General features: G+C 49.4%; 1 long non-coding RNA gene across 1 annotated transcript; it reads left to right on the top strand.

Moving 5' to 3' along the window:
* The first annotated feature begins 1,116 nt into the window (after positions 1-1,116).
* Positions 1,117-14,684, top strand: LOC144168611 (uncharacterized). Its single transcript, XR_013322191.1, has 3 exons — positions 1,117-1,183; positions 9,477-9,557; positions 14,541-14,684. It is a non-coding gene; the product is annotated as an uncharacterized LOC144168611 (long non-coding RNA).
* Positions 14,685-23,928: the final 9,244 nt, after the last annotated feature.

The following is a 23,928-nucleotide window of genomic DNA, read 5'->3' as shown; positions in this document are numbered from 1 at the left end:
ATTTTAAGAGCACAATCACTAGATTACGTGTTCACGACAACATATACCAAATCTTACACCTCTGCGCGCAAAGCAAGGACTCCACAAACATGCAAAAAAGATCTTCCTTTCTTGCCTTAATTGCTTACCTGTCAATCCTGGTCGCCATTCTGACTCACACTGGCGTAAATTTGCCACTGTGAAGCAGCCTCTATGACGCATCTGTCGCTGAAGGCTACGCGTGCGACGCTATTGGCGGGTTTCGTTAAGTGCTGCAGCCAATCAGCAAATTGTCTCTATAGTACTTCACACAAGTTCCGCTGAGCTTATAGATATAGCGCGTCGTTTACAAGATTTGAATAACGCCGAAATGGAGTGTCTCCGCAGGCGGGAACGCCGTGTACACGCGCCAGCGACCGCGGCAAGCATCTGCCTGCACGGTGGACAAGGAGCCAACTATGCACGATACAGAATACGCCGCCCCAGCTAAAACTTGCCACCGCCCGCCAGAGCAGGACTATTGCTAAAAATCAGCTTATAAATGCGTGAAAGAGGGTGATAGAGCGGTGAAAGATTGGTCTGGTGACTGGCCGGCACGGCTTCATAAATCGGTGACCGAATAACTTCGGTGATGCTAAGCCTTTTCTGTGCGACCTGGCCTCGGACGGATCTGCTCGCCGCGACAGCGCCGCATGCAAGAAACGCTAGGAGGCCGCTGGTTCTTTATGGAAATCTTCAATTACTGTCGCGAGCCAGCTTTTGGTTCGTGCGACACCCTATACTATAAATTAAAAGAACGCTAGTATCTCTCGGTTATGTACTTAGTTTGCCTGATGTTTCCTTTGCGCTAAATAATGTGGACATGTATGAGCCATGAGAGCAAGTTTTGTAGTTTGGGACGGTCCATCGTGTATAAATGTCGCGGTCAAGCATTCTTGCGGTTTGTCCTGGCGGCTGAATCGATAGTCAGGCAGACATCCGCAAAACGAAATCTTCGCACTCAGACAGCTCGGGAAGAACTCTCGTGTTTAAACTGCCCGAGCGGCTGTAGTTTCGCAATAGTGCGGTGCGTGCCTCCAGAATGCGCGTTGGACCTTGCCGTATTAAGGAGACGCCTTTTGCCTGTTCTCGTTCGCAGATGGTCGAAGGTTTTATAAAGTCGCAGGCTGCTGGTGTGCTCAGCGTGCGACGAAATTTATCAAAGGTAAGGACATTACTTGTCACTGCGAAGGGGCACTAGTAGGCGTCGCCATTATCATCATCATGGTCACCACTGGGCGATGGTTTCCCGCACTGGGTCTGTCACATTTACATTTTTTATGAACTGCTGCAATTATTTCACCCATATGTATTTATTTCATCCGTTGGTTTGGCTCCATCTGCTTCTTCCCCTATATACCACAGCCAGGGGCGAATTTATGCTTGTACCAAGTTCTTTGATATTACATATTACAGTAGGGGGAGGTGGGCCGTCTCGTTGTGGTTCGGTGCATACGGGGAAAATTCGCCCGCGTGCGCCGGGATCCATTTGATTTCTACTCTTCTTTCCTCTTGGACACCCATTTTCTCAATGATCTTGGCTGCCTAGCCGCTCAATCGTCCGTTATTGAGGTTGCGGACGGCCCCTTGCGAGTCGCTCAGGATTGTGTCGCAACTGGCCGCGGACATCGCCCGAGCTATGGCGATCTCTTCTGCCTCGGTGGCGCTGTCGCACTTTATGCTTGCTGACTTGGCCACCCTTCCCGTTCTTGCGTGTACGGTTACCATCGCATACCTGCCTTTTCCATAGTCTCCCACATCGACGTACCTCATTCGCGGGTTGTTACTGCACTGCTCGATGATGTATTTGGACCTTACGCGTCCACAGTCTCGAGGATGGCTCTGCCCTTCTTGGTCGCTGCCAGTCGTTCTCGTTGTGCTTCTAGTTGTGCCTCGATGAGCTTGTCCACCGTTTATGGACGCCCAGCTGCAGAAGTCCTTTTGTGTTCGTCAATTTGTTGAGTCTTAGTGCCCGTTTATACATTCTTCGGATCACGCTGTCGATCGGGTCCCTGTTGGTCTGCGTCCACTTGTGGTACGCCACCGCGTATGCCACGTGGCTGATCGCGAAAGACTGCACCAGTCTCGTGAGTCCCTCTTCCCGCATACCCGTCTTTTTGGTCGGTACGCGCTGCAGCAGCCACAGACGGTACTATGGCGGTCCCGCTTAGGGGGAACACGGAGCGCGGGGTGCGAGCTACTACTAGAGCTTATTTCTAACGGCGCCTCACGGAAACAGCGCGCATGCGCGTAGTAGGGGTCGGGAGAGGACAGAGCTCATGGTGCGCATCGCGTTATGAGGTGGCAGCGCGTCGTCTGCTACTTGCGAGCTGCCGGCAGTAAAGGAGTCGACGTTCCAATGGCCGCCGTGAACGGCAAAAATAAATACTGCAGCGCTGGAAAAAAGATCAGAGGTTTTTTTTACACGCAAACAAAACGGTTGATGTGGGAATGCAAGAACGAATCGCGGTCTTTTCCTACGACGCGTATCGTCATTCTGCAACCTTGAAAATCTCTAGCACAGGCCGTCGCTGAGAGGTGTGAAATGTTTTCAATGATCGACCGGCCTGACTACACGCGAAGACCACGCGCATTGTATGCAGGGGGCACCGCAATCTACAGACCTTTCATCTCTGTGGGCGTAAATAAGGACAAATCTCTGCTTATTATGAACCTCGTTTGAAACAAAAAAAGCGAGTCCTGGCCTTCCGATGCTTCTGTTCGTTTTTTTTTTTTTTTTGTACCTTAGGGCGTTTTCTGCAATGTTGTGAATAACAGTAGCGCCTAGTCTGCTTCTTAATTTGTGTATTTTCCCTCATGTGCTAGCTATGTATCACTGCATATCTAGCTGTTTCAACAGCTAGATATGCAGTGATATGCAGGGGTCTTTGTTTAACTGGAGAAGCCAGATAACTTACAATAAGAAGTTTGGCAGGGAAGCCCTCCAGCTTAGGACCATTACGGGGAAGCTGGCTTCAATAGTTTAAGGAATTTTATCTCCCGGCCTAGCACAGCTTATATTCGGGAAAAAACCACGCCGATCTGGTAGTGTTCCGTTCTTGGTCTTCCGGTCTTCCGGCAAAACACACACGCAAGTTCCTCGTGTGGGTGGCAGTAAAAGTATTATTAGCTGTGGAGTGAAGTCGACCTGAACGCGTTCCGCTCTCCTCCGCGAAATTTGTTGAGATGGGCGGCATGGCAGCCAAGAATGAATCTTACATTTTTCGCATATGTTGAAGGCTAAATATTTTTATACTGTTTATTTGCTTCCGGGGTCAGCAGCATAGCTCTAAAATAAAACCAGAGACCTATTTCTATACGCGATTTCCCGCAAGTTATCTGGTACCAAGATCGTGCACGGGCATCCCCTTCAGTGGGAAGAATACAAGGAATGTCGGGACGCAATTTCAAATATCGGGTTAGGATACACCAGTCTACGCTAGCAGCAAATCCTGGGCGCGGTCGTCGTTCCGTACGTAAGTTAAAGAAACTAAAACTATTAGGACAAATCATAGTGCACTTGAGCCAGCGACGACTGTTTTTGTGATGCTTCTTTTTGCTCCCAAATGGGTCTTCGAGAAACTGCGCTGTAGTTCCTTCAGTCACGTTGGTTGAAGTTATTGCTACGTTTATGCGGCCGCGACTTGCCTCGCAGCTCGAAGTGACGGCTCCTTCCAGCGATCTCCATGGCTGCAGAATGACGATGCGCGCCGTAGGAAAAGACCGCGATTCGTTCTTGTTTCCCTGCAGCAACTGTTTTGTTTGCGCGTATAAAAATCTCTGATCTTTATTCCAGCGCCGCAGTATTTTTTGCCTTCACGGCGGCCACCGCCAACGGCAACGTCGACTGCTTCTTGAGCGCCGGCAGCTCGCAAGTAGCAGACGATGCGCTGCCGCCTCATGACGCGGTACCGGCGGCGAGATATGTACTACTCTCCTTGCTCCCGCAACGCGAATGCGCGCTGTTTTCGCGAGGCGCCGTTACGAACCTCTAGTAGAAGCTCGCACCACGCACCCCCGTGTTACCCGTGTTACCACGCACCCCCGTGTCTTAGGTGTGACCACCATAGTACTTGCTGTCTTGGTTGCCAGTTCCTTCATCAGGTTCTCCTTGTTGCCGTTGCCGCTGAGCAGCATGCGCAACACCGTGATCTTCAGCACTTCGGGGATTCGTTGGCCCGTCTTTGTGACCAGCTCCAGGAGATCGCCCTCCCTCAGGGGCAGCGGCTGCCGACTCACCTTGCGAAGCGATTATACCAGGAGCTCTGACTTGACCGGCGAACACTGCACACCCGTTCCGTCCAACCGGTCTTCCATGGCCGAGATCGCCTTCTGCAACCTTCTCTTGATGCCTGCGTCTGTGCCGCCGGCCGTCCATTGGGTGATGTCGTCTGCATAAATGGTGTGTCGAACGCCTTCCACTCTCGACACCGCTTCGGCGACAGGGATCATGACAATGTTAAACAGTATCGACGAGATCGTCGACCCTTTACGCGTGCCCATGCTGCCCACGTCGCGTTCTGGTAACTCGATCTCTCCCGCGTGTAGCTAGATCTTGCGGCCCGAGAGGAAGTCTTCGATGTACTTGTAACTCCGCTATCCTATGTTGAGCCTTGACACTTGCGCCAGGGTGGCTGAGTGTCTCACTCGGTCTAAGGCGCTCTGCAGGCCTTCGCCCAGTATCCCCTTCCTGTCCCTTGTATCTCCTCTATGATTTCTTTCGTAAGTTGTAGCATCGCGTCTTGGGTGCTCAAGCCTCTCCTGAACCCGATCATCGATTGAACGCCCCTCTTCGAGATAATACTGCCATTTATTCGCCAGCATGTGCTCGAGGACCTCCCCAACGCACGACGTTTGCGAGATGGGCCGAAGGTTCTCGATGCTCGGTGGTTAGCTCGGTTTCGGAATAAGTACCGTTTTAGCTGTCTTTTAGTGTTTCGGTAGTCGGCCGCTTCACCAGTTTCTGTTGTAATATTGTCAGCGCTTCTATCGACGAGTAGTCGAGGTTTCTTAGGGCCTTGTTCAAGTTTCCGTCTTGTCCTTCCGCCAGTGTGGTGTTCAGCTCCCGCAGGGTCTTTGCAACTTCGGCTGTCGAGATTTCCCGGTCTAGCCTGCCGTTGGGGGCCCCTGCGTCTCCTGGGTGTTGTTCGGCCGTGGTCTGTGGTAGGTACTTGGCGCTCAGCTTCTTGATCATCTCTTCTCCGCCTAGGGTCCTTTAGGCTTCATGCATGACCTGGGCCATGCAGTTCTGCTGGAATGACTTGGTTTTGGTCTCGTCGAGCAAGTATCTGATTAGAGACTAGGCCTTTCCCTGGTGGAGGCTGCCGTCGATATTGTTGCACACTTCGACCAACTGCTGTCTATAGAGTAACGCACTGTGTTTCTCGATCGCTCGATTTAGCTCCGCCACTTTCTTTCGTAGCTTCCTGTTCCATCGATGCTTCTTCCAGCGCTCCTTGGACCTCTTCACTTCGATCAGGTACGCCGGGGGCTCTCTACGCATGTAATGTCATCGCTGGTGTAGACCTTCTTGGTCGCTTCCTGGACTTTCTTCTTCACCTCCGTCGCCCACGCTTCGATGTCTTCGATGTCGAGCGCTCCCGCGTCGTCTCTTCTCTGCTTGCGGAAGGTGTCCCACTTAGTCCATTTGGGTTCGATCCTGAATCCGCCTCTGCCTGCCAGCTCGATCTCTAGTATGTAATGGTCGCTCCCCAGATTTTCTCCGTGTTGCGCCACGCAACCTCTCTTGTTATCTTGATGAAGGTTATGTCCGACGTGGTATCCCGTTTAGTCGACGCGAGGCCTATTCGCGTGGGTTGCTTGGGGTTCGTGATCAGGGTGTATTTTAAATGCAGAGCATTTCAGTAACTCACGATGTCACCCGCGTTGGCGTCCGTAGTCCGCACGCTCACTGCGCATGCGCGTCGAGTCGAGGCGAAAGCGAACACATCTCTCGCGAGGGGCATTGGATTGGATTCGAACACTCTCTCGCGAGGGGCATTGGGTTGGATTCGATTGGATTGGATTGGCTTGGCTTGGCTTGGCTTGGATTGGATTTGGATTCGATTGGATTGGATTAAAGTGGATTGTGTTGGATTGTGTTGCGTCATAGCCGCGGCACGTTGCGTCATAGCCGCGGCAGACGCGCTTGGGCCGGCGCATGTGCAGTACTCTCTCTTCCGCGGTTTCCTCTACTTCGGGCGCGCTGCGCATACAACCGGTGTGCCGTTCTCCGGCCAAGCAACATCCGCGGTTGGCTTAAACACCTACAGTCCACGCCGCTTTACAAGTACGCCAACGTCGTCGACTGGGACCGGCTTACGCAGTCCCCTCAACGTATATAAGCGGCGGAGCGCGCGTTCGGAATTCAGTCAAGGGCGTCTTTGCATGGCTTACGCTTGACGTGACGCTTTGCTTGACTCGAGTAGATGCGACGCATTTACTCGAGTTCCCCCCGTGGGAAGGTGCGGGCGGCTTTTTTGTTCCGTCGCTTCGTGCATCAGGTCTTTACCTTTGTATGTGTCTCTATTATACCCCCCCTATCCGAGTTGGGTGGCGCGTTGAAGTCACCCCCACCACCAGTAGGTTCACTTGGCCAGTTTACTCACCACCCACAGTACGGTGTTAAATTTCTGGTTTTAGTCTTTCCGGTTGCTGTAGAAGTTCACCATGTACAGCCCCTGCCTGTAGTTCTTGCCTGGGTCCGATCTTTACGCAGACGTGTTCGTATTTAGTCTTCTTGCCGTGGTTCAGGTGTTGCTCTTTCGCGGTCAGCCCCTTTCGCACGAAGGTACTGACCCCACGCTGACCAGACGTGTCGGTGTAGAACCTGTACCCCGGCAGTGTCGGGTCCTGCACCCCCGTTCCTTGCATCATGATGATGTTTCACATGCCTGAGGAGTTTCGAATGGGTTGCTATAGTACCATTTTCTTTTTTCCAATGCTTTTGCAGTTCTATTGCCAGATCATGAGCGACTCCACTCCCGACCTTATTGCGCGATGAGACTGCCCTGGTATGGTTGTTGTGCTGTTGATTGTTGCGATTGTTCTTTGAGGTACGGGTGGTTGGCGAACTGCGCCGTGGATATTGGGCTGGGTGCTATGATTATCTGCGTCTGCTCTACGAGCTCGAAACGCTCGCTCGGGTTCCTATGGGACACCACCAACGTGAAGATATCTATTCTAGACTTGCGAACCGTTGCTCTGTCGCCATCGGCGCTAGATTGTTGACCGTGGCCAAGAGGTTGTTGACCATGGCTGTCAGCTTCTTGATCTGGGCGTCGTAGTTCTTCGTTGATGGTCTTGCTCGCTTCTTTGGCGCTTCTTGTCTTCTTCCTCCCTTGAGATTTCCATCGCGTTTGCTTCTTTCTTTGGTTGGTGCTCTACTTGTTCCTCCTGCGGTTGCTGCTTCTGCTGAATTGGTTGCTGCTGCTGCGTCGGTGGCTGCTTCGCTGCCGAAGTGGTTTCTACTTTTCTACTGTCCCGGTTGTTGACCCCGTTTGATTCTTCTGCTTTCGTTGCTGCTGAAACTGCGCTTGTAGGCTCCACAGCCTCTTTTCCATTTCTGCAAGCTTCTTCGCCATTGCCTCGTTGGCCATTCTCAATGGCTCACAGCATTGTTGCCACCATTCTCTTGCCCGCTGGTCGCCAGCTTGTTCTCTCCCTTCGTGGTGTTAGCCCAGATCACTCCTCGCGGTTTTTGACCACGGCGTGAAGCACTGCGGCAGGAGTGACGTGATTGTGACGTCGGTTGTCGTTACACATTTCGTGACGCACGGCGGGGTGACGCACTCCGCGAAGCGTGGCGGGATGCGCTGCGCGATGCGAGGCGTGATCCGCCCGCGCCACATGACGTCACGTCCCCCACCTGCGGGAAGGATCCTGGCGACAGCACGCATTGCCTCCGTTGCTCCTCGGTGTTTCTTCAATCCCATATTCGTCTTCGAACCACGAACAAGATCTTGAATCTCGCTTTACAAACGTTGTATCCCATTGGGTGGCCCTCGACGTATAGCTTGTACCTGGGGACGTATTTGTTGTCGTCTCTTGGGTTGCTTGCGCAGCACACCAGGCAGACTCTTGCGTTCGGTGACGGACATATATCACTGCGATGGCTGACCTTTCCGCACCGTATCCACACTTCGATTTGTATCCTGCATAGTTTTTACTGGTAGAGCATTGACACATACCTCACGTACCTTGGTACCTTCTCACTTTCGAAGGCCACGATGACCGTCATCGATGTGCCGATGCGCTTGGCCCCCACAGCCGTTGGATTGTGCTTGGTCAATATTTGTTCTAGGATCTATGCCTCGCTGTCCTCCGTCGGTATTCCCTTGATGACTCGTCGGCGCTCTGTATTTGTACTTTTTGCGCTGTTTCTGGAATCACGTACCAACACGCCCAGTTTTCCACGCTAACTAATGTCTGGGCAAAAATTATCCGAACGCAGTATATTGTGCATCGAAATAGACTGCCTCTTGAAGACTTGGGAAGTGCAGCACATTTCGCATTTACTCAGCCTTGTTGGCGAGTCGCGATCACTTGCCTGACGTATACAGTGTGGAGGCAAAACTACCTGCGTTGGTGGAGGCGCCGGGCGGAAAGGCGCACTTCTCAGCATGCCGCGCTGGTTTTACTTTATTGGCGGGCAGCCGTAATGTGCTGGGCGATACGAGTTGCATAACGGGTTAGAAGCAATCACAGTGCTGTGCTTCGATGCCCAGTCGACGGCGCAATCCTCCCGCCTTTCTGTGGGTCTATGCACTCCCGAAGGCTATGCCAACCGCTTATAGATAGTTCGTATTGAAAAATCTCGCTTTCTGCGTCGCCTATGGGATGTGGAAAACGCAGAACTCTTTTCCCACTGGAGTGAGCCAAGAGTGATGCACACATGGGCCTTAATAGTCACTGCCTATTCTAGATCGTCTTGGAAAATCTGCCTCTGACGGCAGCCTCTCACTGTGGCTTTCACCCGCTGTCCTTTCTTGACAATGGATTTCCTTCTACTTAGGCGTACTTTTTTCTTAATTTGAGCTAGAACCTCATTTACTACAGTTTGCTGTTAGTAGCCTCATGCTTGGTGTCTCTTGAAGGATGGCAAGGTGGGCTATTTGGTTGGAATTCATGACGTAAAAAACAGCGCAAGATATACAGAGAAAAAAGAAGAAACCCTAGTGGCACAGCACTGAACCCATTAAGTTTCTTACAATCGGTGGATCTCAATTTTTATTTGTTAGATTTTCGCGGCAGTTGTCCAGTACTCACAGGAAAGGGGGGGGGGGGGGTGCTGTCGGGGCTTGGCGAGGGATGCTGGAGTTTTTGCTGGCTCGCTTGCTTGTTTTGCTTTGGCTGGTTCTGCAGGCTTGTGCTTGCTTGTTATTCCTCGTGCTCGCTTGCTCGTAGAAATAATCAGCGTGTGTGATGGTTTAGAACCTTACGACACTTTCTCATCGCAGTTAAACCCGGACTGCCTTCCGGCTTACGATGGCTACGAGAAAGGCATTGGATATATCTGCGAGGGAATCATTCGCAACGTCGTACGTGCCTTGTTTTTTTTTTTTCCCTGAAGCACTCTTGCTCTATTCGCACCTGGCCATAAGTAAAGAGCATCGGGCGGATAATTTAAGTGCACCAGAGATTCATATGTTGCATTTCGGCCTGCTGAGAGTCGAAATAAACTGAACCACACAAAAATGCTAACTTATCTAGAGTGCTAACTAAGCCAAGGTGCCGTTTACTGTGACTTTGCCTCTATTGATTCTGCCAGTGTTTCCCTGATTTTATTAACTAATTTGTTTTTACAAATAAATACAAATACATCAATACAAATACGCAAAACCAATTTCAGGGATTCCGCCTTGCGACGCCGGTAAAAAAGGCGAACATAATTTTTTTAATGACACTTCTGACGAGCCGAAAAGGCCTAACAGGTGATATAAACGCCTAGCCAATCTACTCCTTCAAACGGCTTCAAATTTCATGACCACATCCTGATTATAGCGTAAGAGCTGAATATTGCTGAAAATTTTAAAAATTACTCCCGGGAGAGAGTGAACAACGCTGGAATATTTTTGATATATTAATTTCTCTATCGTAGGCTAGTTGAGGTATGGAACTGGTTTGTGGTGATTTAGGTGCTATCACAGGTATCTAAACACTGTCTTATAAGATTTTCCCATAACACCCAATAGAGACAATCAGGATCTTGAGAAAATTCCGTGTTTTAGCAAATGACTCAATAACTAAGGCAGCCCCTAAGTATATTTAATTGGTTTTTTTGTGCAAATGCTGCCCCTACAGTTGTACAAAAAACAATTTTACGATTTTGTCATAACACGTTTTAAGACGCAAGCGGGATTTTTTAACTTACTGACCTCGAGGACATACCGTGGCGTACCGTGGCGCCACCTACGAGTGACGTCACTTGTAGGACGCCGAATCGTGTTGTCGTCTGCTACAACGCATTTCCCGTGCGTATGCGGAGCGTGTTTTTTTTTTTTTGTTGTTGTTGTTGTTGTGGCCACCGTCTCGCCCCGTCCTTGTGGATTTGATGCAAATTACCAAAAAAGTTGTCTGTAAACCAAATAATTCGGGCAAGCAATCAGCGACTCGCTTGTTCCCGGCGACACCGCCGCGTTTAGGTAGTTGATACCATCGCGACCCACAGCTCTTACATATACGCAGCCAGCTAACGCCAAGGACGATGCAACTGATGCCGAGAAAAGTACGCTGTAAATTCATTATGACATACTTGTGACGGGACATGTGTGTCCAAGGAAACCCCTTGTAACAGCGATGGAAACGCGTCGCTCACTTATGATCTCACCGCGGGAACTGCTCGTATTGCCTGGTAAATGAATGACTTCGCGAGAACGGTGATCAGATTGCTTCGCCACACATGCTTAAAAGTATTGTTATGGTCTGCAGTTTGGCTTAATCAGTGCCTATACCCCTATGATGTTTTTATAGTCATGCCCGGATTTGATTAACGATCACGGCCGTAGCCTGTACATGTACTCTGCACGGCTGATGTTTACTTTTCGCGACTTGTCCGCAATGTATGAACGGTATGAACGCGAGCTTTTAACGCCTTCGAGCGGGTTTGGACAAGGCTATATTTAGTTTTCACTAGGTGCTCGGCGTGGTAATTTATAATTGCAGCGTGTTTTGTGTGTTTACAATGAGCCGGCCTTTCTCAAGCATCAATTTCGAAACTCACGACTGCTCACAGTAGGCGAGGCTGCGTACGAGGCAAAACACGTTGTTGATGATTTCAAGTAATGGGGAGATTTAGAATGGGAGAACCGAGCGTTGGTGGCCCCCAAGAAGTTAGAGGAACCCAAACGCAACACGCGCGTGCACGACGGGAGGGCCTTCGCCAACAGCTCGCAGCCGGCTTCGGATGCACGTAATCGGATGTTGGCAACTTTAGGCTTGGCGTCGCAGCAGATATTTCGTCGCCGTTAGAGTTGCGAGTGACAGTCCCTAACAACGTTTCACCACGCTGGGAACTCTGTAAGCGCGGTGATTTCCGTTGAAGCGATCGACGATCGAGATACCTGCACGGCCTCGGCCGATTCTTGCGCGTAAGCATAGCCATTCTTCGGCCGCTCGCCGCACCGTGCGCGAACGGGCCGGCGCTGCCGGGACCGACCTCCGCGGCCGGTCGGCGTAAATCGCGGCAGATATTTGAGCATCGCTTTGAAAACCACAGCTGATGACACTGCCTATCAGAATTGTTCATCACACTAACATCCGCTTTCGCCAATCTGGAACTTCTTTTCCACGACTTGTGTGATTTTAAAAAGCGGCGACAAGTTGTTGCTGCGCGACCTGCGTCGGTTCGAGCCGCACCGTCGACCGTGCGGGCAGGCACTGCGGGTGCGTGTGCTTCTGCGAGCAGTTAACGCTTCACGATTTCCTGCTTTATACATTTCTTGCAAACAAGGGAAATCTAGAAACTTAACTCGGCGATCGTCGTAGTCCACATTGTTGAGCGGGGAAACAAGCCGCTGCTTACGCTTCGGTCGCATATGTCATACACCACCACGCTCATGGTGTTAGCGCATAATCTACCACAGTTGATACGATTATAAAGTCACCATGAGGTCGAACTGCACTTGACGATCCAACTGCACTGAGAATTAACTTCAAACGAAGGAAATTAACGCGAAAATACTTTTAGAACGCGCTTCCTAAGCGAAGTGCCACGCGCAGCAAGCCAACTACGCAGCAAGATAGGAACGGTGATCGTACAAGTGACGTCAAAACGATCGCAGCGCCGGCCTCTCCAGTGGTGGGCCTCGCGGCCAATACCTCCCTGGACGTAGAATTCAGGTCAATTTTCCCGCGTTCGCATAGCTGTCACCATCTGTCGGGACTTTCTGCAACCATGCACCTCCTCGTACCAGCCCATAAAACTGGTACTGATGTTATATCTACTGGTATTACACTTCCCATGGGTAAGCAGTCGTTTGAGCGCACCATCCTGGTACAATTTGTTTCGGGAGAGTGGTGGTGGTGGTGAACGTTTATTGGAGCAACAGGGGAAGGGGAAGGGGTGTGGGAGGCCTCCTTAGTCCAGAAGGCCTCGTGACCGCGCTGACTGGAGAGCCCGGGAGACCAGGGCCTGCTGGCGGGCTGGGTCCGGGCTGGTCAGCTCAGTCTCCCACTGCTCCAGGGAGGGTGAGGGGAGGGGGTTAGGTGAGTATGGGCAGGAGAATACTAGATGGTAAGTGGTGAGAGGGGTATTGCAGTGCTGGCAGTGGGAAGGGTAGATAGTTGGGGCGATATGGTGTAGGACGGCGTGATTGAAGAATGTGCCAGTTTGTAGTCGGCGGTATGTGTAACATTCGTAGTTGGTGAGCGTGTGATGAGGAGGAGGGTATGTTCTTCGTGTGTGGGTATAGTGAGATAGAAGGGCATTGGAAGTGGTGTCGAGGGGTGTGAGTAAGTCAGGTGAGGATAACTGAGGTGTCCGGCTCGCCGGCTCCTTGGATGGGAATGCCCGGGAGTGAAGCGCTCGGGCGGCAGCATGCGCTGCTTCGTTCCCTGGGAGTCCAGCGTGACCAGGTGCCCAAATGAGTGTGATGGTAAGATCTTCGGGCAACCGTTGTAGGAGAGGGATGGCCTGGGGTGGGGCAAGGCCTGCTTGGTAGAGGCGGCAGGCCTGCTGGGAGTCGGAGATGATTGTTAGGGAGTGAAGGCCTGAGTGGGTTGTTGCGGCGTGGGCGATTGCTAGGGCTTCGGCAGTGTCGACCTTGCATGAGCAGTATGTAGCCGCAGTTGCAATCTGCCCTGTGGAGTTGAGAGCGACAAGGGTGGTGCGAGTTGATGTTAGGTCATGGGCGACATCGGTGTAACGAACCTGAGGGTCGGCTTCATATTTCTTATTCATGTAACGGACTCGTGCCTCCCGCCGGCCTCGGTTGTAGGTGGGGTGCATATGCTGTGGTATGGGAGTCACGCGCAGTCTTGTCCTGATGGTGGGCGGGAGGCGTTGGGGCTGCTCCACATGATTCGGTGATGGCCAACCCAGCGCTTGGAGCACTGCCCGGCCTGCTGGGGTGAGCGCTAGCCTTCGCAGTTGAGAGGCGCGTTGTGCCTCAATATGCTCAGCAAGGGTGTTATGTAGTCCCAGCTTTAGCAATTTATCATTTGATGTATAGGTGGGCAGGCTGAGTGCCACCTTGTAGGCCTTGCGAATTAAGGCATCAAGCTTGGTGGTTTCGTGCTGCTGAAGGTTAAGGTACGGCGTGGCGTATGTCATTCTGCTCAGTAGGAGAGCTTGCACTAATCGGCATGTGTCCGGTTCCGTGAGGCCGTGATTTTTACTGCGTATCCTGCGTATAAGGTGAGTCAGCTGTGTGATGGATGCCTGCAGTTGCGGGAGGAGTGCTGCTCCGGTGCCGTCATGATGAAAGGGTACTCCAAGGATCCGGAGAGTAGGCACTGTGGGTATTGGTTGGCCTAATATAGTTACTTGAGGGTCGGGGGTGGGTGGGAGAGCGAGTCTTCTGGACCGTGCCCTGAGGATGAGGTTCCAATAAAACAGCAGTCCTCGCATTTTCCCATTACCACACGCCTCCGGTGGAAGCCCATGTATCGACAGTACGAGGGAGTTCCTAATTGTGTACATCTTTGCGGTGAACTACCTAATTATGACAAGAGATAACTGAACAGGTGTAACACCATTAGTGTAATTAGTTTAGTGGCCCACGCAAGCATCGCCGGGTACTACCGCTAGTGGAATGATAAGGGGCCTCGTTGGCCTTACCCCTTACATCTCTGCGAGGAGGTAACATGAGGAAACACGAATTTCTGAATTTTTTTTCTGTGCGCACATTCTTCGTATGCAATTTCCTTGTTCGAGGTTCAGTTCATTCGGATCGTATGAGCATGTTTTACCACTAGTTCGGCAAGATCCAGCGTTCACGAAATTCGGGGAAGCACGGGTGAACGTTGGCTGTGTCCTCGAAGCTGTGCTTGCAGCGTGTCGTCTACCCCACCCCCTTGGGCAGAACTCCTTCTGGACTTCGCTGGGCTTCTGCCTGTGGATGTTCACCCTCCTGGGCACCCTGTCGCACTTCGTGTCCAAGTACTTTCTGCGCATGGACAACTACACCTACGACGGCTCCGAAGTCGAGTCTCTGACGACATCGTAAGCGTGTTGATTCGCTGGCTTCTTATATATGTCATGCTCTATGGATGGCTGTGTAGTGCATAGTTGGGAGGGAACGAGAATTTAACGTATTTCTTGCTTCAAAGCGAACTATCTACTAATCAGAAACACGCGAAGCCTAGCACGCTTACAGAGCGGTTTCCTCTTAAGAAAAGGTACGATTTAACTTTAAGGGTCGATTTAACTTTAAGGGTCACTAAAGGCTGAATAAATTTTTGTTTAAACTGAAATATCGCAACCTTTGCACCTCTCTCGGCTTCTTTAGACGGCCAACACCGCCTTGCATCCTTACACAAAAATTATTTAGGCTAATGTCTTTCTCTTCGTTCCCTCGTTCCCTCCCATTTTTTATGGCGTCAAAGAACACGTCACAAAATGCCTAGAGCTACCTGCCGGGAAGGCCATCAAGCCCCGTCCCCGGATAAGCGCTCTGTTTCACTACTGCTCCCTGGGAGACGCAGAAAATAATCGTTGTTATCAAGGCCAAAGTCAAAATTCTTTCGGTGTCATTGGATACAAACGTATTAGTACACCGACGAAGGTCCAAGATTTCGTAGTTTGAGATGGGATCCTTGGCTAGAAATGCTAAATGTGACTTTGTAAAACCAACAAATAAAACGAATAGACATGAGCACAATATAACGAAGTACTGTTTTTAGGACTAGCAAGCATTGCTTTAAAGTAAATTACAGACAAATACACAATATTGGGCGCAATAAATGCTTATGTAATGCAAAAAGTGCGATATAGAGGAACAAGAAATAAAAAAGCAATAATAATATGACGTAATACCAAGAAGTACGATATAGAGGCACAGAAAACCAAAAAGCACTAGTAACTAATATACCATGTAAGTGCGATGCTTGTAGCTCAATAAAAACTTTTTTGAGCATTTTATAGCTTGTTATAGACGCTGATGGTTTTGCGGTGCAATTTCAAAATGAAATTACAGCGAAGCAAGTTTTCTTGCCGTAATTAGTGGGCACAGTTGGTAACAAGAATGTTTCGGTGGAAACCCGGGGAAATTTTCGTTTCTTTAGAGATTAGGATTGATGGAATCGTAATAAATGTAACACGGAAGAAAGTGTAAAAAAATATTTTTAATTGTAGTGAAATAATTCATTTAGATATAGGAAAAGAAGCAGAGCTAAAACTGAAGAACGATGTGAACTAACGCGTATAGATTGATTTTGAGTGGGTTGAAACAGATGAAACGTAAAAAGAGTTGGCGTAAACTCAACAAGCAACACTATACAATTAAGAAGACTGGAAAAGAAAGCGAAATATATTAACAGTACAGCATGATCAGTAAAACAGGGTCGACCCTTTCTTTAAAGCGCAGATGCCAAATGCGCTTTTCGCGGAAGCATGCGTAGCCGATTGCGCTATTAGTCTTTTACGTTTGTTCCTGCCTGCTGCATTTAGACACACGGCATGTTCGTAAACAAAGCGAATGGCTACGGTCAAAAGATGGAGGCGCTGAGGTGTGCTGGCTTCGCACTCGGGTTTTAAAAAAGATTTATTTGCTATCCAAGGCACGCATAAACATGTACGAAAAGCACACTGAATGGTCGCCTGCAGCATTTTAACAGTGCGTGCGTGTTTGCCAGGTCCCTTTTATGTTTGGTGGCTTCGAATTTGTTTACACTGCCCCAGCATGTTGGTGTGCATTAGATAATTTCATAAAAGCTTTTTTTTATTATCATCTTGGAGAACAGGAACATAATTTGGGAAATCAATCAACGAGCACATTTTTTTTACGATTAATTTAGCGGGTGTTTTTGCGCCTGATTTCATTTGTGAAACTTCGAGGACGCTAAACACCCTTCCGGGAATCCTAGAGAATTCTCGGGATGACGTCACATTGATTTACAGTAAAGATACAACTTATACAAATCTTCAAATGTTGAACTTGTAACCTCTTCGACTTGTTTGTAACCCCTTCGTCTTCGACTTGCTGTTTGTTCACACACGCTTTACACAGAGTAAACCTGCTCGCAATTTATTAAATTCCGTTCTTCGGACTTGTCAAGGTGCCAACATAGCAAACGTGAAGGATATATGAGACAGAAACAGGAGTATAGCACTTCATTTTGGGAAAAAAAAAAAAAAAGAAGGCTCACTAATCCGATACTCCCTATAATGCGAAATTTAAGCGCCGCTGTTCAGCTGTTTTGACTTTTCAAAATTTGTTGAGGCGAAGAATTTAAGGCTGTCGTATATATGTGTATACGGGCGGCGACGACAAGCCTCTGCGTCGGTGGCGCCAATGGCGGCGTCTGCGCGGCACCGACGCATAGCTGCTGCATCGGCGGCGCTGAGCGTCTGTTGGGAAAGCTCGATTACGCGCTTCCCCTTTGTCACAAAAAGTGGTAGGCTCATCGGTAGTGTAGTCGCAAGGTACTCTCGAAGCGGATCACCGCCGCGGAACACGTCTCACGCGGCACCCTCGGCATACCACCTTCCCCCTCACACTTTCGCCATTCTTTCCTCCTCCGCTTTCCTCCTCGCTCTATCTTCGGTGTCCTCGTTCTCGGTTCCAACACGGGACGCCGCGAAGCCACAGGAGCCGGAGTTTAAGAGCTGCGCTCTAAAAAATTGCGCTGAAATTGGTCGAAAAAACTCGTAGCATGGCCCATACATGCGAAGTCGAACCTTGTAAAGTGATTGTAACGTGTTCACACCGCCCCGTAGTAATTGTTTCGAACAGTGTCGACTTGCGTGAACAGTGGAGGCGGAAAAAGCGCCTACGAGGCTAACCGAGACCGAAGGCGTCCTGGTGTTCCGAAAGAGGAGTGATTCATAGTCGATCACTAAGAACAGGTCGACGCAGCTTGCCACTAAAAAAAAAAATCGGTTAAGAAACAGCCGCTGAAAAACCTGCACCAACAGCTTGACAGTTTAAAGCCCTATCGCCATTTCGCCATTTTCCGCCCCCATATTAGAAATCAGGCGAGCTGTCTTCTTGTTTTCGAAGGAGACGCCGTTTGACTGGGACAGAGCGCGTCGAAACGTGCAATGAAGTGTTTGCTAGCGTCACTATTGCCTCGATCTAATCTGAGCGTATTACACCCACGGTAATGCAAGAGTGAAGGGGGATTAAGCCTTGGAATGCAACCTCGTTCTGCGTATGCAGCGCGTATACGTGTAGCTCTCTCCTTTCCTCGTGCAGGACTGACGTTCTAAGTACTACCGAACAGAAAACGGAGCACACTGCAGGCCCCGAGAGAGGTGAAAGCGATGGCGGCGAGAAGACGGAGGTCGACGGTACCACCGCCACCAACGTCGACGCTTCTAAGCGATTATCGTAAGCTGCCGTGATTCGCTTCGTATGTTGGCGAATTTCAACATGAACGGGCACATATACGGACACGCCCGAAGTAGTTCTGACGGAGGACGTTGTTGATCTTTACCGTTTCAGAGATGAAATGGACTCTGAAGAAAGACGAATTGCTACGGGCCCCAAGTGGAGGCGAGTGTTTTCGTATCCGATCTATTCTAGGCCCTGTTTTTGCAAACCTAACGGTCGTTTTTTTTTTATTTTTCTTAGGAGGGGGAGAAGGTAAGGATTTCTGAGGAATTCTGAGGCTCATACCGGAATATTGCTGGTTGCGAGTTCCGCAGTATGGTGGGATTCACTGCGCAACATACGCGAAAAACTGAGGGTGAGAGGCAGCGAGAAATTAGTTAACGTTATTCACAGTTCGCTTCACCAAAAACAAAACGTAAATTTCTTGAGCGCGCGCGCTGTGGCTTCGACATAAATATCTCTCGTTGAGGTCACTCTGAAATGTTTATTACAAAACGACACATCACTGTCTCAGCTCGCGAAATGGTCCCGTTTTTTTTTTTTTTTTTGTGCGTGGCTTCAAGTTAGTTTATTGTTGTGTGAGGTACTACTATTGCGTTATACATAGGATTTGAATGTATTCACATATAGGCAATTTTGTTGGTTACTCATGGGGGTGACGGCCAACTACTACACTAGGGTGGCGAGATCCTTCTCAGAGCCTTCCTAGCATGGTTTAACCTTCCTAGTGTAGCCGCTTACGTAACCGGGATGATGGTTACTTCCGGAAAAGGCAGCACTCCATACCTGCATGCCCAGGTTGAGCTCAGAGAGCAAGAGAGAGAGAGAGAGAGAGAGAGAGAGAGAGAGAGAGAGAGAGAGAGAGAGAGAGAGAGAGAGAGAGAGAGAGAGAGAGAGAGAGAGAGAGAGAGAGAGAGAGAGAGCCCCGGACGACGTTGCTCTACACATATCCAGTGACACTGAGCCAGCGTTTGTCGGTTTTGCTTTTTATAGGCGCTGTTCTTAAGGAATAGCTCATATATTGGCTTACTGATGAGGTTCACTGACGTGTGGCCGTTGGAATAGTAAGCCATTGCTATTCTAAAGTGTATATCTACAAAAAATGCTAGTTTGAAGCTCAGCCGACCAAAGAGGCCGCTGAAGGTGCATTAGCATCTTTCCTGGCCATTTTAACACTATTCTATGCCGAAAAGTGTTTATCGTGCGCTCAGACAACAACAGAGACCTTTTGGCTGGGCTGTGAAAAAGTACCTTGTACTCTAAACTCCGAAAACATTGGGACTGCCACAGGTGTGAAAAAACTCTATTTGCGTATTTTATACATAACAACCGATTACACATCTAGGTAGCCCTTGCTCGTACGGTCACAGCAAGTGCTCGTTACGTTTTGTGCACCCAAGGGTTCACGATTTATTCCAGTTTCAGCGATGGCGGTGGTAGAAACTTGAGTTATCCAAAGCTGTATAGAAAGAGACACCGGTTGGGAGCACCGGCACACTGCAGTCTCCTGTGAGCCCTCCTGTGAGTCCGTGAGCCCTAGCGGCGAGTTCGGTCAGCTTGATCGGCCACTCTTGCATTTGTGGGTCGGAGCTGAACAGTATAGCCTCCCATTGCTCTAGCGTGGAACGGGACAGGGACAGAGTAGGAGGGGGGGAAGGGGGGGGGGTGTTTGGCAGGGCAAGCGCCCACCATGTGTTGAAAGGAAGCGAAAGGCGCGCCGCACCACGTGCACGTGCGGCAGTATCGTTGGGGAAGGGCAAGTGACATAATGCAGGATGCGGGAAGGTGTTCTTCCGCAGTCGACTGCCTGCGCTTTGGGAGCGCGGTCGGGAAAGTGCGTCCGACTAAGGGGATAATGCTGCGTTATGTGCCGATACGCGACTAGGCGATCCCTCCCTCCCGCCCGACGTGGGGAATGCTACCTGTGTCTCTGGGCCGTCGTCCTATTCCTAGCCCGATATGAACGCGGTGTTTCTGACGTAGCGCTGAACTTATTTAGAGTTTTGCACCTTCGTAACTTAGTTTTCGATGCTGCGGAAGGCCTTCTTTAGCGTTTACAACAATATTTGACCCCTGCCTAGTGAATAATTCATTTTTTTATTTCAAAAATAACCTCGCCGATTTGGCCGGTGAGGCATGCGGTTACTACGGTTTGTTTAGGTCGCGTTTCGATGAGTTCTGTTATTATTCGAACTTCCCTTGTTTCAAAGTTCCTGTCCGATGCCGCGGAAGCGTTTTTTAACCTATTTCAACTGTTTAAAGGCCCCAGCTGGTGGCACTTGCTTATTCTGTGATTTGCACCGGCGGCCTCACTGATTAGGGCTACGGCGACTGCGGTTGTTTACATTTGGGCTCATAGCTTTAACTTCACCAAAAATGCGCCTAGCGAGCTGAATTAACTTGTCATACTTTTGGAACAGCTCCGCGATTACGCGAGTAGTGACCCTAAGGGGCCACCCTGTATTGGAAGCTAGCTAGGTCTTACTTGCCTTGTCACCTATCTTCTCGTGGCCGCCCTCACACCGAAAAGAGAGAATGTTTATAACTATGAAATATTGCTGCCAGGTAGTTCAAAATTCGTATGATGAGCTCTGGAATGTTATGAAATAGGAGTGCGATAGGATTTGAACTTACATTGCAGATTTCCTGACGACAATTCGAAACTTCGCGCAGGTTCGTGTAAACACGTCCGCCATGACAGGAAGCTTCTCGAAACCTCCCATGACTAACTAACTCAACTCTCGGCCCTGAGTCACCAGCAGCTGTAGAGCCCCTTCCACAGCGGTGCTCAGAACAGAAAAGCGATACAGATCAGGGTGTTAAGAATTTCTGAGTCTGGACAGGCCGCCATTGGAACTTGACCGTGGAAACGTTCATTGCATGCACCCTGTCTAGCGAGGGAAGCTTAGCTGTTTTACGAGAGGAGCTTTGGGACATTAAGTGGGATGTTATGGGGTAAGCGTTCGCATCGAGACACCCGGTTTGGAGCAGTGGAACGCGGGAAATTTAAAATGATTTAAGCAAACCTTTAGCGTCTTTACCTTGGGAGGAGCGCGACGCAAGAGGAACATGAGAGGTCAGCGGGAAAGTGAAGGGAGGCATTTACTTCGCAAAAGCCGATAAAGATTATCGTCTTTTGACGGCACTTGCAACGAAAGGAGCAGATACGCGGCCAATTTTTTTAATCTACAGAGAAATAGCAGGAAATGTGGATGAGTTTTTCAGCATTAGCGAGAGAGTCGCAGCTGTTGTCATCAAGCTAAACAACCGATACAGGTATAGTATGCGATATAGCACAGGCCTATGCGCCAAAAACCAGCTATGGCGATGAAGCCGTAGGCAGATTCTACGAGGACGTCGAATTAGGAACAAAGAAGAAAGCAACACAGTTCACGACAATGATGGGAGACTTTAACGCAAAGGTCGGTAAGAAGCAAATGGGAGCGAAGTCAGCGGGAAACTTCGGTATAGGCAGTCCATACAGTCGCAGAGATGCAATGGGGGGATTTACAATGAGAAATAACCTGAGATTGATGGACAGCGACTTCTACAAACGGAAGAATACAAAAAAATTTCCCCGCATTTCCCCGAGGGGAAGAATGTGAAAGTGCGAATGCAGGAGTTGAATTTGCGCGGTTCGGTAATGTGTCAGTACTCCTTTAAGGCGGGTGCATTAGCCCTTCTCACGCCCGATTCCTGGCCAATCCCCCACGTGGGTATGTGCCATGCACATATACCCATTTGTGTTGTCGTTGTACTTGATTGCTAGAGCGGATCTCAGCTTTGAAATTTCGTGTCAGTACTCCTTTAAGCGGGTGCATTAGCCCTTCTCACGCCCGATTCCTGGCCAATCCCCCACGTGGGTATGTGCCATGTCAGCGGCCAGGCAGCGCGCGCCCATCTCCCCCCGTTGCCAAGGAAGACGAGGAGATTCATGGCCAATCCCCCACGTGAGTATGTGCCATGTCAGAGGCCAGGCAGCGCGCGCCCATCTCCCCCCGTTGCCAAGGAAGACGAGGAGCGCGCGCACGCGCAGCTGTTGCTATGTGGACGGACGGCGGTCAACGGAATTCAGGGTCGCTTATAAAGTGCATTCGCACTTAAAAGGACATAAAAAAGTCCCGATGGTGCAACCAAAAATGAAATTGACTATTTTAAGTGACAACCCAGGTACGGTGTAAGACGCAAACGTGCTAAGTAAGATTCGGAGCAGCGATCATAGGATGGTTAGATGCAAGCTATAGGCTGAATATCAAAAGAGAAATGAGGAAACTCGTGAAAACAAAGAAAATCCGCATGCAGTCGGCCAGGGCCAGATCGCAGGAGTTTAAAATAACTGTTCAAAACAAATTCTCGTTTTTGAACGAGTAAAACGAGGTCAGTGTGTAGACAGGCTAAATGACGATCTAATATCGGCAATATCAGCTCTGGGACAAGCAACATGTAGAGAACAAACTAGAAAACTAACCATGACAACGAAGGAACTAATTGCCAAACATAATGACATGAAAGTGTCAAGTACGGTGGATCGGACTGAATTAGCCGAGCCGTAAAAACTGATTAACAGAAGAAAAACAAACTGAATTTGTGCGTATAACATGGAAGTGATCGAGGAATCGCTGCAAATAGGGGAAAGCTTAAGAGAAACTAAGAGAAAGCTAGCCATCCTCAAAGACAGGATGTAGGCACTCATAGACGAGCAGGGTAATATTACGCACAACTTGGACGAGATAATAAAGGTAGCGGAGCGACGTATACCAGGCTGTATGGCAGGGACGTTAGACCAGTGGAAACTACTGAGAGTACAAGCTCTACTCGCGATATCCCACTGGTATAAACAGGAGGCAGGAAAGGCTCTCCAAGTCATGAAAAGAGGAAAGGCTGCAAAGGACGACGGCAGAACTGTGGATCTTTAGGAAAGAGGGGATAATCTACAGGAAAGGCGTGCTGTACTATTTTCGGAATGCTTGAAGACTCAAAGGGACCATAGCCTGTAAAAATGCCAACATTACTCTTATTGATCAGAAGGGAGATCCCAAGGACCTCATCCTGCCCTCGGTTGTGTTCAAGCTTTTTACCAAAGTTATAGTTAGCCGTACAGGTGACATCCTACATTCCCATGAACCCAGAAAGCAGGCTGGGTTTAGGAAAGAGTACTCAACCATGGCTCACATCCACGTTGTCAGTCAAGAGATAGAAAAATCCGCAGAATACACTAAATGCCTTTACTTGACATATATAGTCTATGAGATAGCGTTTGATTCCGTACTCACCACAGCCATGCTAGAATTCCTACAAGACCAAGGAATAGAGGAGACCTACATAAGACTTCTAAAAGACATATGTAATAAAAGCACGGGCAGGATAACCTCCACAAGCAAAGCGATAAATTCACGATCCGAAAGGGAGTAAGACAAGGAGATACCATATCGTCAAAACTATTCATAGCATGTCTGGAGGGGGTATTTAGAAAGCTTGAGCGGGTATGCATAGGATCAAGGATAGACGGTAAATACTTGAGCCATTTGAGGTTTGTGGACGACATAGGTTTGCTGAGTGACACTGCAGAACACCTGCAAACAATGCTTGAGGAACTATATACAATCAGATACACGGCCGTGGTGCTAAAAAACAAATATGAAGAAATCTAAACAAATGATGAATACACATGCCTAAAACGTCTCCTTTGCTTAGAAAACGAAACGTTAGAAGAGGTAAACAAATATAACTACCTTGGACAGGTGGTCAGTTGTGACCCCAATGGCGCGAGAGAAATCCAGCGCAGTATAGGTATGGGTTGGGGAGCACTCGGCGAGCACTCCAAAATAATGAAAAGTAAGCTACCTGTTTCACTCGAAAGAAAAATCTACAACCAGTGCTTGCTGCCGGTTATAACATGCGGAGCTGAAACTTGGCG

This window comes from Haemaphysalis longicornis, unplaced genomic scaffold, assembly GCF_048455015.1.
Source record: "Haemaphysalis longicornis isolate Haplotype H1 unplaced genomic scaffold, Haemaphysalis longicornis Haplotype H1 scaffold_2, whole genome shotgun sequence".
In the NCBI taxonomy this organism is placed as follows: Eukaryota; Metazoa; Arthropoda; class Arachnida; order Ixodida; family Ixodidae; genus Haemaphysalis; species Haemaphysalis longicornis.
The sequence above is the reverse complement of the archived record's forward strand: the minus strand, read 5'-3'. Positions and strand labels throughout refer to the sequence as shown.